The sequence below is a fragment of the Mustela nivalis genome (genome assembly GCF_964662115.1).
Source record: "Mustela nivalis genome assembly, chromosome: 6".
In the NCBI taxonomy this organism is placed as follows: Eukaryota; Metazoa; Chordata; class Mammalia; order Carnivora; family Mustelidae; genus Mustela; species Mustela nivalis.
Window position 1 is genome coordinate 61,020,908 of NC_139025.1, and position 17,688 is coordinate 61,038,595.

Below are 17,688 nucleotides of genomic sequence, written 5' to 3' on the forward strand. Positions count from 1 at the left end.
GGGTGCTCAGTGGGTTAAGCCTCTGCCTTCAGCTCAGGTCATGATCCCAGGGTTCTGGGATCGAGCCCCGCATCTGGCTCTCTGCTCAGCAGGGAGCCTGCTTCCTCCTCTCTCTCTCTGTCTGCCTCTCTACCTACTTGTGAACTCTCTTTGTTAAATAAATAAATAAAATCTTAAAAAAAAAAAAAAAAAAAAGAACATGGTGTTCCCAAGGGCAGGATAGATGTCAGCTGACAAGGGCCTTACTTAATTTATATACTCAAAGGAAATAAAGAATGAATGACAGCAGTCGTCCCCATAAAACAAAACCAAACCACAATCCTCTGCCTAGTTTCTGGACCTGAGCCAGTTTCCAGACTCTAAATCCATTCACTGAATGAGAGATGATGACCCTGCATCGTCACAGCTGGTAGGTTCAATGATTCCCCTAGTCCTTCCCCAGTGAGACCTATGACCATTTACTAGGGTAACTGTAGAGTGGAGGATGAGGAATACAGAGATATTTCAGTGACAGCTGGATACAGGATTTGAGTAGACACCGATACCTGGAGACCTGAAGTGTTCAAAAAACCTTCTTATTAGTGGGGAATGTATTAAGCCCAGAAAAAAGAATAGAATCCTGGACCAACAGAGCAAGATCTAGCCAGCAGTCATTTTGTGGGTCACTGAATGTTTATTTGAAATGAACATATTTGGCATTTGGAAGAAACTTGACTTTGGTTCATTCTTTAGTGGAGTAAGATCCATCATAGTTGGAAAGGCCAAGCGGAAACCTCTAACCTGCTTCCCTAACTGCCAAGCTATTAATCAACTGTATTATCACATCCTGGGGGAGGGGGAATGGCAGAGATTAGTGTCACCCTTAAAGACATAAAGGATGCAGGGGCAGTGATCCCCATCATATCCCCGAGTCTGGCTCAAGATAGATAGATAGATAGATAGATAGATAGATGGATGGATGGATGAATTCTAGAAGATGACAGTGGACTATGGCAAACTCAACCGAACAGCAGTCTCAAGTGCAGCTACTATGTCAGATATGGTGTCTTTGCTGGGAGAGACTAACACAGCTTTGGGTACATGCTATGAAGCCAGAGATTTGGCTACAGGGATCAACATAGTGTGCATTCTTGTGGGACAAATAATGGTGTACATTTCCATCTAGGCCCAGAGTTATGTTAACCCTCCTGCCCTCTCTGATAATCTGAAAATACCTGGAAAACCAGGATATTCCACAGAACATAATAATGTTTCACTATGTTAATGACATCCTATTAACAAGACCATTTGAGTAAAAAGTAGCAAAAAAAAAAAAAAAAAGGAGCAAATAATTGTAGAATTAGTTAAAACAAATGCAACCCAGAGGGTGAGAAATATACTCTGAAAATTCAGGGGCCCATCCAATTAGTAATGTTTTTAGGGACCCAATAGTCTGGAGTATGCCATTATATCTCTTCCAAAAGTAAAGGACAATCATAGCATCTTGTACCTTCTATCACTAAAAAAGAAGCAAAACATTTGATAGGCTTCTTTGGGTTCTGGAGTCAGGATATTGCATAATGTGGGGATACGGCAACAGTCATGTACTGGATGACATAGAAGGTTGCCAGTTTTGAGTGAGGCCAGAGGAGTAAAGGCTCTAAAGCAGGTCTGGGTTGAGATGCAAGCAATTCTTCCACTTGGGCCAAACAACACAGCAGACACTATGGTATTTATAGTTGGGAAAGATACCATGTGGAGTTCATGGCAACCACCAATAAAGATTTGTAATGTAGATCTCTAGGATTATAGAGCAAGGACATGCCAGCTATTGCACAGAACTCCATACCATTTAAAACCAGCTCCTGGGGACTTCTGGATGGCTCAGTTGGTTAAGCGGCTGCCTTGGGCTCAGGTTATGATCCCAGTGTCCTGGGATCGAGTCCAACATCGAGCTCCTTGCTCGGCAGGGAGCCTGCTTCTCCCTCTGCCTCTGCCTGCCACTCTGTCTGTCTGTGCTCTCTCTCTCTCTCTGACAAATAAATAAATTAAAAAAAATTTTTTAATAAAATAAAACCAGCTCCTGGTGTGCAACTAGGTCCTGGTGGAGATAAAAACCATGGGATATAAACTGACCCCATGGCAAGAGTTAAACTGGGTTTTGTCAGAAGCACCACATCACAAGGACGCAAAAGAGCTCTATTATAAGATGGAAGTGGTATATCTAAGAATGGGTATGAGCAGGGCTGGAGTGCATAAGTAAGCTCATAACAGCAGTTAACCCAGAACCCAGGTCATTCACCAATGTTGCACCAGAACTTCTCCCTCAGTTCATGGAAGGGCTCCCTTATGACCAAGTCATAAAAGAGGAACAAAAGGACAAGCTTGGTTCATGGATGTATCACCTAGTATATTGGTACAAGCCAAAAAATGATGGTTACTAGAGAGTCCTACTCACATACCATCCTAGAAGAGAATGCTCAGGGGAAATCCTCCCAATATACAGAACTTTGGGCCTCTACTGTGTGTAGAAAGAGAAGTGGCTTAATATAAGAATATTAATAGAGTCATGGGTAGTAGCAAATGGCTTGCCTCGTTGGTCAAGAGCCTAAAAAGAAAGCTTTTTAAGATTTTTAAGATGTGGGATAAAGAGATCTGGGAAAAAACACTTGGATGAACTATGGGAGGGCATGCTTCTTAGCTTGGGCTGCCATGACAAAATACCATAGACTGGGGGCTCACACAATAGAAACTCACATTCTTATAGTTCTGGAGGCTGGAAGACCAAGTTCAGGGTGCCAGCATTGATCCAGAGTGGTTTCTGGTGAGAACTCTCCTTTCGGCTTGCAGATAGCCACCTTTTCAACAATGAAATCAGTTCATCTCTGTTATCCCAGTGCTGGTACAATGGGCTTATGGGTAGTATAGCTTTGGTGGCACAACTGGAGACATTACGGGCCTAACAGCATGGCCACCCCCTCACATTTCAGGTCAGTTACTTCTGTTGCTGAATGTCCAGCCACAACTGATTTCATTGTTGAGTCTTTCGCTCTGAGTGCCCTCCATTACTAACGCCCTTTCCTGCCTGTGAGGCCTTGGGAAGTACTTCTGTCTGAGGGCTCAGAGTGATCTACCAACACAGGTCTCACATAACACTGCCTTAGACCAAGAGTCAGTGAAGGAGAGAGATCAGTAGGCAAACACCACACCATCTGTAAGATGCTGTCCTTAGAGAATAAAATGAAACAATAGGTAAGGCAACCTTTTCAAGGCTCACTGAGGCCAGCTTCTTTTGAGGCCAGCTTAGCCTCGATGCCCTGCAACTATGGGGCATGTCCCCTAAGACAGGATATATAGCAGAAATCAATTATCATCATGTAGTTATATGTCCTTAATGGATAGAAAATATTGAACTAGGAATGAAGAAATAAAACGAGTGGTGGTTCTACTTTTGACTGATCTATCCCTCCAAAATTCATTCTGATCCATGGTCAAGACTGATTAAAGTTTCCTCACAGACATGGTATTGTGCTGAGGTAGGTACTACGTGAGTGAGGCAAGTTCAAATATTGTTACAAGGAAAATCCAAGGGTAAAAATGCAGTCAGTGAAAATCACTCTTTCCTATTTGCTCACCCCAGACCTCCCCTAGGCTGGAGTCTAGACTAGCATAGATAGCATATCACGCCAGCGGCTGGCCCCACTGGTGCACTCACCAAGTCAGCAAATAAGCAACAGGTGATCTCCACAGGCTTCTAACAGGCTATCAGGTCACATACAGTACTTTGCTTGGAAAAACTCACTTATGTATCTCGTCGCTGATCAAATTCAAGTACTTCATATTTATAGTTTAAAAGCCTAAAATGGGTGAGTTTATCATAGCCCAGCTTCATGACACTGATGCATGTGCTTGTACCGAGTGGCTATGAGCTCGGTGCTCTTTGATTTAGGTGCAGGAAGCTTTTATTTTTGAATCTCTGCCTACTCATGGCAATACATCAAACAATCAGTTTTAATATCTTTAGGGTTAAGTGCACTCATGTAATTTAGAATTAAATGATTTTTATTAAGCACTTTTATAGACCATCTACATGCTATACAACTACACTGATTAAGGATCATGGTGACTGGTAAAACAGCAGCCCCTATGAATTAGGGAAGCATTAGTGAAATGCATTTTCTGAATGCATTCAGTACTAAGTAACTCAAATGTCAAATAAGAGTCCGAATGAAAATTTCCCTCTACAAAGCAAATACACAGATGAACCCAGTGTGCTATATTAGATTCTAATAGTGACATATCACTGGTGTGTGGTCTTTCTGCTTTTCTGTCCTATATTCTCCCCCTACTCCACTCTCACTTCAGCCCCACCCCCCTCAACTTCTAAATTTAGTTGATTACTTCTCTTTGAGGCTGCCAGAAATGGGGCTGGAAATGGGGTAGTAGTCAACCTACCCAGGTCCCCCCTTCCCCTTGTAAAAAATTTACAGGAGAGCTGCTCACCAGCAGAGGGCAGCATAAATCTTTTGCCATGCACATGCTCAGAGAGGCTCTGGACTTGACCCTCCTCTAGAGGGAAACTAGGTCCTGGGGTTGTCTAGTAGGTGCCACTGGGTCGCCAGGTGATTCTTTGTGCTGTTGAACCCAGTCACATTTCCAGTTCATGGCTACTTGATCAAAACTAATGATAGCTTCTCTTGCCTACTGTTTCAACTGGGCATGGTTGCAGAGGCCATGGCGAGACACTTGCGTTTACCCTACAATTCTCTGAAGAATCACGGAATTTCATTTTTGACTCAGAGTTCTTTGTTTTCTCTCTGTTTTTGTTTCTGGGCGGTGTGTGTGTGGATGGGGAGAGCTTCATCCTGAAAAAGGTAAACCACACAAATTCTTGAAAGAGAAATTCAATTTATATAGTGGCTATATAAACTGGCAAACTTTTTCCTTACCTCCACCAGAAGGATATCTGAGTCCAAGAGATCTTATTAAGTATTATTATAATTTATTCTTCCAGCTAGCTCCAGTGGTTGCTCTTGTAAAGCTGTCAGGTTTCAGCTGTAAGAGGAAAATGTTTCTCAGCACAATGATAGTTGGGGTTGATGGTAGCAGTGGTGCCTAAAGGTCAAGACCAAACCAAGCTAATAGGAGAAATATTCTTTCCTTTGTGGATAATTAGTCTCATAAGGTAAATGATTATTGTTACACTTTGCATTTACTTTACCAGTGACATATTTTTCACCAGTGGGGAGGACTATACTCTCATTACATTCTCTTTAGGGAATGAAAATATTTCTCTGGATGCTATAGACTGAGTTCAGAACTTCGGCTCATATCTAGATCAAACCTGAGGCTTTGCTTCAGTTTAGAAGTGCTAGAAGTGCCAGAAGCAGCTTCCTCCTGAGGGGTGAGCGATAGTTGCTCCCAGAGAGAACAGCGGGGATCACCTAACCGGGAGTCTTGAAGAAAGTTTTGAGATGGGGGCTGGGGTAGGGAGATGAGGCCAGGGAGAGGGAACTAGATTGGGAGGACACCTGTGGCAGAAGTGAACAGTTTAGCAGGCTGGAGAGGCACTATCCTTTGGCACCCCTAATTCTGGAAGGCTGTGGCCTTTGGTCAGTACAAGGGAACATCTAAATTAAATTTTTATTTCTCCCTACAATACTATTTAGAGAACTGCCTAACTCTTCAGTAAAGAACTTTGTTTTTCTGGATTATAGCAGGAAGGGCTTGGTTTCACAAAGGTTGACAGGACTGGGGCAACAGAAAAACTACACCCTTGAAAGCTTTCCGGGCTAAAGAGCAGGAGGAACACTGTTTCTTTTCTGTGGGTTGCCTTTCATTATCAGAAACATGGAGACCAATGACTCAAGATGGTCACAAGCATGAGAAGTGCCAAGACTAATCTTTCTCAATTTTCTGCTTCTCCCTGCCTACAATTTCTTTGGGGTTACTCACAGTTAAAATCATATTTTGTTTCTGATTTCCAACTCAACCACTTCTTCCCTGAGGGTTTGTCTCTTTTGGGTGGGTGCCCCTTCTCTGCACTTCCACAGCCCGTAATCCCAGTTGCCATAGTATTTAGCAACAGAATGGAAATTTCCTTTCTAGACAGTGAGCTGCATGAGGGAAGGGATACTGTCAGTTTTTTCATGGTTCTAGCCCTAGTGCATATCACTGTGTCTGTAGAAAATAGGTAACCCAAGAACTACATAAATTTGTGAATAGATTTACTTACCTTATCACATTTAATCCTTACAACTTCTATTAGTATTATTTTTTAAGATTTTATTTATTTATTTGTCAGAGAGACACGAGAAAATACAGGCAAGCAGAGTGGCAAGTATTTATGGGCAGAGGCAGAGGGAGAAGCAGGCTTCTGGCGGAGTAAGGAGCCTGATGCGGGACTCGATCCCAGGACGCAGGGATCATGACCCGAGCCAAAGGCAGCCGCTTAACCAACTGAGCCACCCAGGCATCCCTACAACTTCTATTATTACCACCCATTTAACAGACGTGAAAACCAAGGCTGAGGCAAATACATAAATTTCTCAAGATAACCTAGCAAATATATAATATAAGAAGAGGTGGTATTTGAATTGAATTGGGCCTTGAAGGGTAGGTAGAATTACAACAGGTAAAGATGGAAGAGGGACCTTTTAAGAGGAGGTAAGCACATGAATATAAGTATGGAAACAGCAAAACACAGAGCACATTTGGGGACTGGTTATGATTCGCTCTGGGTTGCAAAAAGGTATGTGCAGTGGCATAGTGGAAGATAAGGTTGGAGTAAAAATAGTCACAATATGAGTAGATAAAATTGAGCATTTAATATAGGCCAACACAATTCTAAGCATTTATACGTAAAAAATACATTGTGACTAGCTAATACATGCCCACAGTAAAAAAAAAAAAAAAAAAGTTTAGAGAAACTGAATGTACAGTCAAGAGTAAGACTCCCTCCTCTGCCTGTATCTTCGTCCACCTCATCTCCCCTCTCCTGGGAGAGGCACCACTGTAAGTGGGCTTTTCTATGTCCTTCTACAGATTCTTATTCTGTGCATATGGAAACATATGGATATATTTTTTTACACAGGCACATATTCTTCTACTTTTCTACTCCCCCCCCTTTTTTTTCCATATTGAATGCATTAGAGATCAACTCAAATTACGGAGCTGCCTCATTCTTTTTAACTACCTCTTAATATTCCATTCTGTAGACGTACTATAATTTATTTAACCAATTCCTTCCTAACAGACATGTAGATGTTGCAAATCTTTTGCTATTACAATCAACTACATCAAATATCCTTATATGGTTTGTTTTGAACTCATGTGTGAATATATTTGTGGGCAAAGGCCTGATGGGTTAAAAAGAAGGTACATTTTAAATTTGCACAGATACTATAAAATTGCTCTCCAAAGAAGTTATATTATCTTATACTCTTACCCTCAATGTCTTATCAAACTTTTTGATCTTTGCCAATTTGCTAGATCAAAAATGGATTTTTCACTATTGTTTCTAATTTGTATTTTCTCCTACTATGAATAAAATGAGCATTACTTGATATATTTTAAATATAATGATCTTATACTGTAAAAATATAAGACTTATAAAGTAAATATAAATTTAAATATTTATTTACATATACTAAATACATATTAAATTTTAATATTTCTTTAAATAAATTAGAATGTAATATAAAGTTTAAGTATATGTAATATTGTATAAAAATAGTCATTACTTGATATATTTTTCCTTTTTTCTTAATTGTGTTCATTTTATTTTTTTGAAATGTTGGTTTGTTGGTCTCTTTTATTGACTTGTATGGCCTCTTTATGTATTAGGGGAAATTGGCCCCTTAACATGATATGCTTACAAATATTTTTTCCCTTAATTTGTCCTTATTCTTTTGATACTGTCCATGGTATTTTTTTTTTAATTTCAGAAAATTTCAAACACATACAGAAATAAAGAGAATAGGTTAATAAATTTGTATGGACTAAATACCCAGCATTATAAAAATACACACACTCTCAATTCATTTATCACCATGCCTCTATCACCTCTCTTCTTCTGCCCTGCTGGATTATTTTAAAATAAATGTACCATTTTATATTATTTTTTATCTATGATAATTATAGTCCTGCAATGACTTTAATTTTTATGTAGTCAAACTTACTAGTCTTTCATTCTGTAATTCTGCTATTTAGATCACCAGAAACTCCCTAAGAATCTACAAAATCACAACAGACTTCTGAGGTGACTATTTTAAGATGAATAAAACCATGCCCACGAAGAAGTTGGGGTACCTTGCCCAAGAGGACATAACTTCTAAAGGGTGGGAGTCGGGACCAAATCCTGGCCACCTAAACCAGGGTTTCATCTCCTGACCATCACCCCATATCCCTGCCCAGTGAAGGTGTAACAGGCCATGCTGAGCAAGACAGAGACCTCAAATTGGCATTCCCATTCATTCATGGCTGAACCTTCATGCCCACTGGCTGCTTCCACATGAGCTTTCTAAGGCAGTGCCCCTTGGAGGGTAGGTGGGTGTCACAGATCCCCCTTGAGAATCTCATGAAAGAAAGTTCCAGAGCACTGGTCATAGGAAGCATGCATTTTTACACACAGACACACAAACACATGTTTATGTGGGCATGCACGTACACACACACACACACACACACACAACCATGTACCAGCTGTAAGCACAGCCTCCAGGGATCTGCTTATCTTCATTCTGTCATCCTTGCATTAGGCAAGGAAACAGGCTCTTAATTATCATGAATCTGGATTGGATACTTACCAAGGTTTTTTTTCCATTCAGTTCCCTAGAGAACAGTGCAGTTTGATTATATTTGTATTTATGGGCAGGTGAGGATGACCTATTTAATCAATACATCTAAAGGCTAAGAGGTAAGCTATATTATTCAGACTCAGTAACAAAGCTTATGCTAATTTTACCTGACATGTAGCATGTTAGGTTAATATAATTTGGATTATATATATCCTTTTTAGAAATTGATGTTTTTGTTGCTGGTTTCTCCTGACATTTTTGAACTATAATATGGAATGTAATACTCCTCCAACAAAGAGGGTAATTCTCACTAGCGAAGGTAATTAATGGTTAGTTGATCATATTACAGCATAGAAATGATGTTTTTGTTACACAATAGGTTTTCTAATTGGTGATCCAAGGATGACCATGTTCATTTTCTGCTGATAGAGATTTCCTACTGTGCATGGCATTATCTCTTAATACTGTGATAACAGCAAATGATGGTCATAGCCAGTAAGAAAATTAATTTACAGTGCTTCAACAATCATTATAAAAGACCTAATAATGCTAATTTACGTGTAGGATGAGTCATCTAATTAGTTAATTAAATAGGACCTTGCTGCCAGTCTCCTACAATGGAGCATACTGTGTTACAGGTGTTTGACAGAGCTGAACAAAGCCGAGGGAAGGTAAATGAATACATGCTGACCCCACTAATGCATGTGATGTTTATAGTTATGAAAGCATGAGCAAAAGCAGTTGCTCTACTCAAAGTAAGAACCAAACAACCAAATTTTAAATATTGTTATTTTGCCTCTATTTTATGAGGAAAAAAACTTTGTTGGCTTATTTCCTAGCTTTACAACTTCCAAAATGCCTTTAAATCTTGATTTGATTTCTGAAGTTCAAAATGCTCTCACAAGTTGGTTACCCTTTGGATTTTCTTAAAGAAAATAATAAAATCACTGCCTGCCATCTGTTGAAAACTACCACTATCTCCCTCTCTTTAATTACTCTTAGTTGCAGCACTTGTATCTAATTTATAAAACTTGTATGCTCATGGAGGCCATAAACAAAAATGGGTTGCTAATTTTAATTAGCTTGTCTAGCTGGTGGTCCCACATGGCTGGGGATTCAGAAGTCCCAGTTACTTCTCCCCTTTCAGCCTTTGTTATTTCACACTAATAGGTTTTTGTATTTTTAGTCTGTCTTCATGGGAGAAGTACCCTGTCCCTTCAGTGAGTTTAGCTGCTTTTCCCTAGGCCTTGCCAGATGTCCTGATTCTTTTTTTTTTTTTTTTTTTAAATAGGGGTAGGGGGAGGACGACTATTGGGACAACCAAAACATCACATATGTCTCATTTGAATGCAACATAATTGCTCAGAAAGAACATCTATCTTTACTGATATTGTGAAATATTCCTTTCTAACTGCCAGACTGGAATAACTAATTTTAAGTGTTTTTGTGTTATAGAGTTGGAATGGTTTCTTTTCTAAGAAAAAAAGGGCATTGAACATGATTACAATAAAAGCTATCTAATGACTAAATGAAAATTCAACATTTTCTTAAAGAGTTTGCAAAACCACAATAGATTTTCTTTCTGTCAATTCAGATATTCATAGGTCATCCAGTCTGGCCTTCTGTCATAGTGCACCTATAATTCCTTATTTTAAAATATTAATTAACTTTTAGACATAAGTCTTTTAGCTCTGGATACAGTACTGCCTATATGAAGGAAATAACATACTGAGGTGAAGAATGGTGTTTCTTGGAATAGGTATTGTTTGCCAAGCTGTATCCAAGAGCCCTACAGAAAGTAGAAAAAGACATTATAGAAGAGTGAGCAGACATTTTTACAAGGTCACTTCATTCAGACTGGAAAGTGGCCAGCACAATGTCATTATTTACAACAGGATCTGGGAACACTTGAGGAAATTACAGACCATTTAGTTTTGATTCCATTGTGGGGGGCAAAGTCTTAGGAAGTATTTTAGGAGATTAAATGGGGAACACTGAGAAAAGCACAGCTTGATTAAAGGTAGCCAATGCAGTCTCCGGAATGAAAAAGTCATGCTTCGATAATTTCTTGACTTCTTTAAGGAAGTAAATGCCAAGAAAAGCAAATGAATGCTTCAAAATTTTGTGTTCTAAATTTCCAGGAGTTGTTTATTAAAGTTTTGCTTGACAAATTAGCACAAAGAAGTGGTCTCTTAAAATTGGAGAAATGCAGAGACAAGATTGATGGTTCATTAAATTGTTTTTAAAGTGAAAAGAAATCAGGCAAATATACCTGAGGACCAAAAGAATTTTACTGGAACAAGGACACTATAACAGTCTAACTCAGCTCCATTGTATTTACTACAACATCAGCATTGTATTGTTTTGGCATTTATTACGTAGTTGTGCAGAATTTTTCCTAAGACAGTGGAAAAACATGAAAACCCCTTTCAGGAATATACAGTCTAAGAGATGAGACTGATTCAGATAAGTAGACAAAAAACTAGAAAAACATAAATTGAAAATTTAGTAAGGTTGACTCTTAGATTGCTAGTAGTGAGGAAAACATGTTGGTTTTTAAAATCCAGGACAAGCATTCATAGTTTTTCTTTGGGCAGCAGATGGACAGCTACCATAGAAAGCTGTTTGGTGGATGGGTAAATCTTATAACTGTAAAAGGAATAAGCACACCAGGACATTTTCTGGGTGTGAGAGGGATCCTGGAACCATCTGGGAAGTCATCTAGTTTGCCCAGTCCAAAAAGAAAGTAGGAGGGAGATGATCCCAGAAGGGTAACACACAATTATACATGAATAGGGAGCTAACTGCAAAAGAACAAGATAGAGAACAAAAATAGGAGAATGACATTAGGGTATTGGACTATAAACCCTTAAGTCCTTTTCAAATCTCAAATGTTGTGATTTCCTAGAAGAGATACTGCAGGTTTAGTAAGAGCAGGACTTCAGAGACTCTCTTCTAATTAGCAAAGATTGCCTGGAAAAAGTGACCTAGAGATGTACAACATCCTCTACAAGGCAACACGGATATAAGTAAAAGGGGAAAATCGTTCACAATATAGCTGATGTTTATTGAGGGCTATGTCTCAGATACTATGCTAAGCATTTAACATGCATTATCATTTACTTTAATCCTCTCTAAAATTCTAATAGTTGTAATATGTAATAATCTTCATTTTACATTTGAGGAAACTAAATTAAGATTCACACAGCCTGTAAGTGAAAGGTACTAGAAATAGTTATTTTAAACTACTATACAAAAGTGTCCCAGTTTACCTGATCATAAGTTTTAATCAGGGGTGTGGTATAAAAACATATTCTATCCCCTCCTCTGAAGTTTTTAGGAAGTAGATTCTAGGACAGGGCCCAAGACTAAAATTCTTTTACAAGCACCGTGACTCAGTTTTATGATCAGCCTTGTTTGAGAAACAGCGTTCTAATGCCAGGTTTACCATATTCCAAACCCTAGAGAGTGCTGGAAGCTGGAAGGCTGTGTGATGGGAGGTACAGGATATCTACGCTTAAAGAGGCTGAAAGCCTAGAGCCCTTACAGCAGTATTAGTCTATGAGGCTGTAGCCATATATTTGCCTATAAGACACATCTCCTGGCTCTGTCCCATGGAAGCACACTCTCCCTGGCTCAAAACCAGTCCTCTTACACACTGCAGTTCAGAGAAATCAGTATTCTTTATAAATGCTTACATGGAGTAAAAACACAAGAAAAATAGGACCAGGTGGAATTACCTGGGAATGGGTCCTTTCTGACCAAAAGAAGGGAAAAAGGAATAATGAAAAAGAACAGAGAAGATCTTCAAATATTTAATTTTAGGGAGAATAGAATTGGTTAATATTTTGAACCCAGGTATTTCTTTTCTTTGTTGTCTTTGTTAACTGGAATAGATGAAAAGGTCTTAAAAAAAATAAGCAATGAACACATTATTATATGCAGTCTACCTTCTTGATACAAGAACTCTGAAAAGATTGCACAATTAATTAAATGCATCAAACTTCAAAGAGCTACTAAGGTATCAACACACTCTTCAAGGGATTCATGGGGAAACTACCAATTACACATTCAAATAAACTATACCCATAGCAGACTAGGGCTTATTAGTGTACATAGTTCAATCAGTTCAACAAACATTTATTGAGCCCCTACTATGTGTAAGGCGCCAGGACTATGCTCTATGGGGAACATAAAGATGAATACAATAGCCTCTCCCTTAAAGAAACTGATTCTTGAATAAGTGAGGTAAAATGAAGAAAAATGACTCTAATTTAAACTGTAAATTTCATGAAAAACTATAAACAAGCATTCAAGGAGCTCAGATTTCCTCAAGGCTCTGAAAAGTCCTCAAGAGGAGAAGACATTAGAGCTAAGACTAGAAGGATGAAAGAAATTTGTAAAGAGAGCTTATAAAATTCTTTTTGTCCCTCAAAGTTCTCATCTGTAAAATAGGGATAATAGTGGTTCTTACAGGCCATTCTACAATAACGATTTGCAGGGTCAACCCAACTTCATGGATAGTTTAGAAGCAATAGTTACTTGTCAAGGAATGTATACCCTTGCCACTGCCTATTATTAATGCATTGTTTAGATTTCCACAGTCACCTTCCACAACACTTCAGGGTGATAAAGTATAAGCCTAGAACAGAAAGGTTACTTTGACAAATCCTACAGAAGTGTTCCATAAGGATGAGTGCACTGTAGAACTGTGAGCAGATCACTGGCTGTGTACTGGATGCCATGTTGAGGCGAACCAGTCAGGTAAGCTCTTTCTCATCGGTAAAGGGTACAGAACATACCATCTTCTTTATTTGTTCGACAAAATGCCTCTCACATCTGTCTTGACTTTTCTGGTTCTATGGCCATACCTTGGTTCAGGCTCTTATCCCTTCACTACTAGAGAACTAGATCATTTCTTCCAGATGATCTCTTGGTATCTATGCTTCACTCTTCTGTGCTTTTACACAAACCACTATCAGACTAACTTTCCTAATACAGTGCTCTGTTAACATCACTGCTTAAAGTCCACGGGAGGCTCTTTCCTGATGTCTAAAGAGAATCCAGACTCCACGGACTGCCATTCTGGACTCCTCGCAACCTGGACCGAACACACTTGTCTAGTCTTAAATCCCACAACACTCCTATGACTGTGGCTTTGCTTATGCATCTCTCACTTCATCCTCATTTTCATGTATCAAAATAGAAACCATCCTTCAGTGCCTGCCCGGCTCAACTCCAAACCTCTCCCCAACATTCTGTGCATACGGCTTGGTACTACACATATCTAAGTACATGGCTATATCCTCAGGGTAAGTAACATTAGCTGCTATTATTTATGATAGCCTAATTATGGAAGCAGCCCAAATGTCCATTGACTGATGAATGGATAAAGAAAATGTGGTGTGTACACACACACACACACACACACACACACACAGGAATATTACTCAGACATAAAAAATAATGAAATCAGCAGCACCTGAGTGGCTCAGTGGGTTAAAGCCTCTGCCTTAAACTCAGGTCATGATCTCAGGGTCCTGGGATGGAGCCCCGGGTAGGGCTCTCTGCTCGGTGGGGAGCCTGCTTCCCCCTCTCACTCTCTGTCTGCCTCTCTGCCTGCCTCTCTGCCTACTTGTGATCTCTGTCAAATAAATAAAATAAAATATATCTATTTTTAAAAAGTATGAAATCTTGCCATTTGCAATGACATGGATGGAGCTAGTGAGTATAATGCTGAATGAAGTAAGTTAATCAGGAGAAAGACAAATATATATGATTTCACTCATGTGGAATTTAAGAAACAAAATGAGTATAGGGAAGAAAAGAGAGAACCATGAAACAGACTCAACTACAGAGAACTGAGGGTTACCAGAAGGGGGGTGGGTAAGGCGGTGGGTTAAATAGATAGTAGGGATTAAGGAGGGCACTGGTGATGAGGACCAGGTGTTCTACGGAAGTGCTGAATCACTAAATTGTACACCTGAAACTAATATTACAAGTACTTGAACTGCAACTTAAATAAAAACTTAAAAGTTAGCTGATTATATTACAATACCATATTGTTTTCTGTACAGAGCTTTGCTTATTTTATGCACTCAATAATTTGTTTAATTATACAAATATTTAGTAGTAGTATTATTTAACTTTGTTTTTTTTTTTTAATTTATTTGACAAAGAGTGATCACAAGTTGGCAGACAGGAAGGCAGAGAGAGAGGAAGGAAAGCAGACTCCCTGTTGAGCAGAGAGTGTGATGCGGGCCTCGATGCCAGGACTCTGGGATCATGACCTGAGTTTAAGGCAGAGGCTTTAGCCCACTGAGCCACCCAGGCGCCCCTTATTTAACATTTCTTAACTCCTATGTTTTAAGTGCTATTTAAATACTTCACACGTGTTACATCATTCTGTCTTCTCAAGAACTCTCTGAAGAAGGAATTATCATTACCCCTATTAAGGGACGAAGAAACTGAGGTACAAAGAGTAATTTGCCTGAGGTTACAGAACAAATAAGCTGGGCTCAACTGAAACTCTTAATGAATATACTACGCTGGCTCTAATATTAAGGTGTTTCACAATCTATAAAGACTTCTACTTACCCGATTTTCCTTTCAGATATGGCAACTGGGGCGTAGTGGCAGGCCCCAAGTTACCCAGTGAGTTAGAGAGAGAGGAATTGAGCACTAAGCGGTCATTCCTTTTTCCTGCTGCAAGGAGTCACAGCGGTATAGTCCCACAATAAAAACAAAGAGAAGCAGGTGCCAAAAAACTGGGTTTGAGATGAGGAGCTTTTCAAGATCGCTGTGTGAAACTGGTGCATTCCTGGTGCATTCTTCGGATTGTAACTCTGGGACATCCTAAGAAATCGTAGGGGTGCCTGGGTGGCTCAGTCAGTTAAGCTTCTGACTTCAGTTCAGGTCATGATCTCGGGGTCCTTGGACTGAGTCCTCCATGAGGCTCTGTGCTCAGCAGGGAGTCTGTTTCTTCCTCTTCCACTGCCCCTCCCCCCCCACTTGTGTGCACGCTCTCTCTCAAAGAAAATCTTTACAAAAAATCCTAAACAATCAAAATATAGACCCTAATCATAATATCATATCTTAATACCACAGATCCTAATCTTTTAAAGACTACTGACTTACAAAGTGTGACCAATATAGCCTATACCAAGATATCTCAGAACTGAAGTTACCAGTTTAGATATATTGTTTATTAGATTTTATGATAAATGCCTGAGGACACTATTAAGAGATGGTAGTTTAAAAATATAAATTTATAATGTAGGAAGCAAAAATAAATTTACCAACACATTTGAAAAGATTCCAAATAACGCTGTTTTTTTTTTTTTCTTCCTTGTGAATATAGTTGAATTGTGGTAGTATAATAAAAAACAGAGTATAAGTTTTAGAATCGGGCAAAGCAATTAAGTAAGTGGATGAATTTGAGTCAGCTATCGCTGCAATGTTATATAAGGAACCCCCAAATTTCAGGGACTTCTGATAATAACCAAGTCTTTGGGGAGATTGTGATTCTGTCTAGTCAAGATTGACTTGGACTGGCTCCAGGTTTGAATTAGGTTCAGATCTACTTTATGTTTTTCCTTGTTCTTTTCAGAACAGGAGCTGGGAAGGCAGGTTCTTTTCGTGGTGAACAGCAGAAGTGTAAGAAAGAAACCAATTCACATAAGCACAATTAATCTCTGATTCACATTGCTTCTGCCCACATTATCCCCTTCCCATTACCCCTACCCATTAGGGGAAAAGCAGAAGGAAGCAATCCTTCCTTTCTTCAATTAAGTAGAAAAATAATCAATCTTGCTAGGCAAAGTGAAGAAAAAAACACCTTCATGAACTAATTTTTATTTTATCCTTGGATTTTTAATGTTTATTTCCTACCACATTTCCTCCTACTTAACTGCAAAATAATCATCAAAATCAGGAAGATAACACTGACACACTGCGACTGCCTAATTCTCAGATCCTGTTCAAGTTTTCCAAAGAATTGTCTAAAGGATCCAGTTCAGGATCATGCAATGCAGAGGTGCTTGGCTGGCTCAGTCAATGAAACATGTGATTCTTGATCTCAGGTTGTGAGTTCAAGCTCCACATTGGGTGTAGAGATTAATTAGAAAAATAAAATTTAAAAATAAAATTTAAAAAATCATGTATTTAGTTGTGTAACACATTAATATGCTTTAGTCTGAAAGTTTCTTAGTCTTTAATTGACTTTCATAACTAGTTTTATACATCATATAACAATTGTTACAAAATTAGCAGTTTAAACCAATACACATTTATGATTTTAAAGTTCCTGTGGATCAGGAATCCAGACCTGGCTTAGCTAGGTTCTATGCTTCGGAATCTCAATGTTGCAGTCTCATCAGAGGACATACGGGGCAAATATCTGCTTCCGAGCTCCCTTAGGTTGTTAGCAGAATTCATTTTCTTTCTGCTTCGGGACTAAGCTTTAGTTTCTTAATGGAAACCACCTTTAGCTCCTAGAAGCTATGCACAGTTTCCTGCCATGTAAGCTTCTCCAACATGGCCACATACCTCATGGCAGCTTACCTCAAGGATAGTAAATGGGAGTGTCTCTAGCACTTCTGCTAATAAGATGGAGTCTTATATACATCACATATAATTATGGAGTGACATCCTATCACCTCTGCCATATTGTATTGGTTAAAAGCAAGTCACAAGTCCTGTTCAAACTGAAGAGGAGTACATTACACAGAAGTGTGAACACCAAAGGACGGGGATTTTTGTATGTGTGGGGTGGTCATAGGTTCTGTCCACCAAAGTGACCTTGGCACTTCTGAAAATTACTTTGTAGAATATTCCTCATTTTGGGTTTTTATAAGATGTTCTTCAGTTTAGATTTGTTTGATGCTTCCTTATGATTCCATCATGATTAGGT

At 39.0% G+C, this 17,688-nt stretch overlaps 1 long non-coding RNA gene across 1 annotated transcript in view; it reads right to left on the reverse strand.

Moving 5' to 3' along the window:
* The window catches only part of LOC309868235, a 54,580-nt gene that overhangs the window by 4,249 nt on the left and 32,643 nt on the right, over positions 1-17,688 (reverse strand). The window contains exon 5 of the long non-coding RNA XR_014313592.1: positions 4,929-5,034. This is a non-coding gene — a long non-coding RNA (uncharacterized lncRNA). The remainder of the gene's footprint in view (positions 1-4,928; positions 5,035-17,688) is intronic.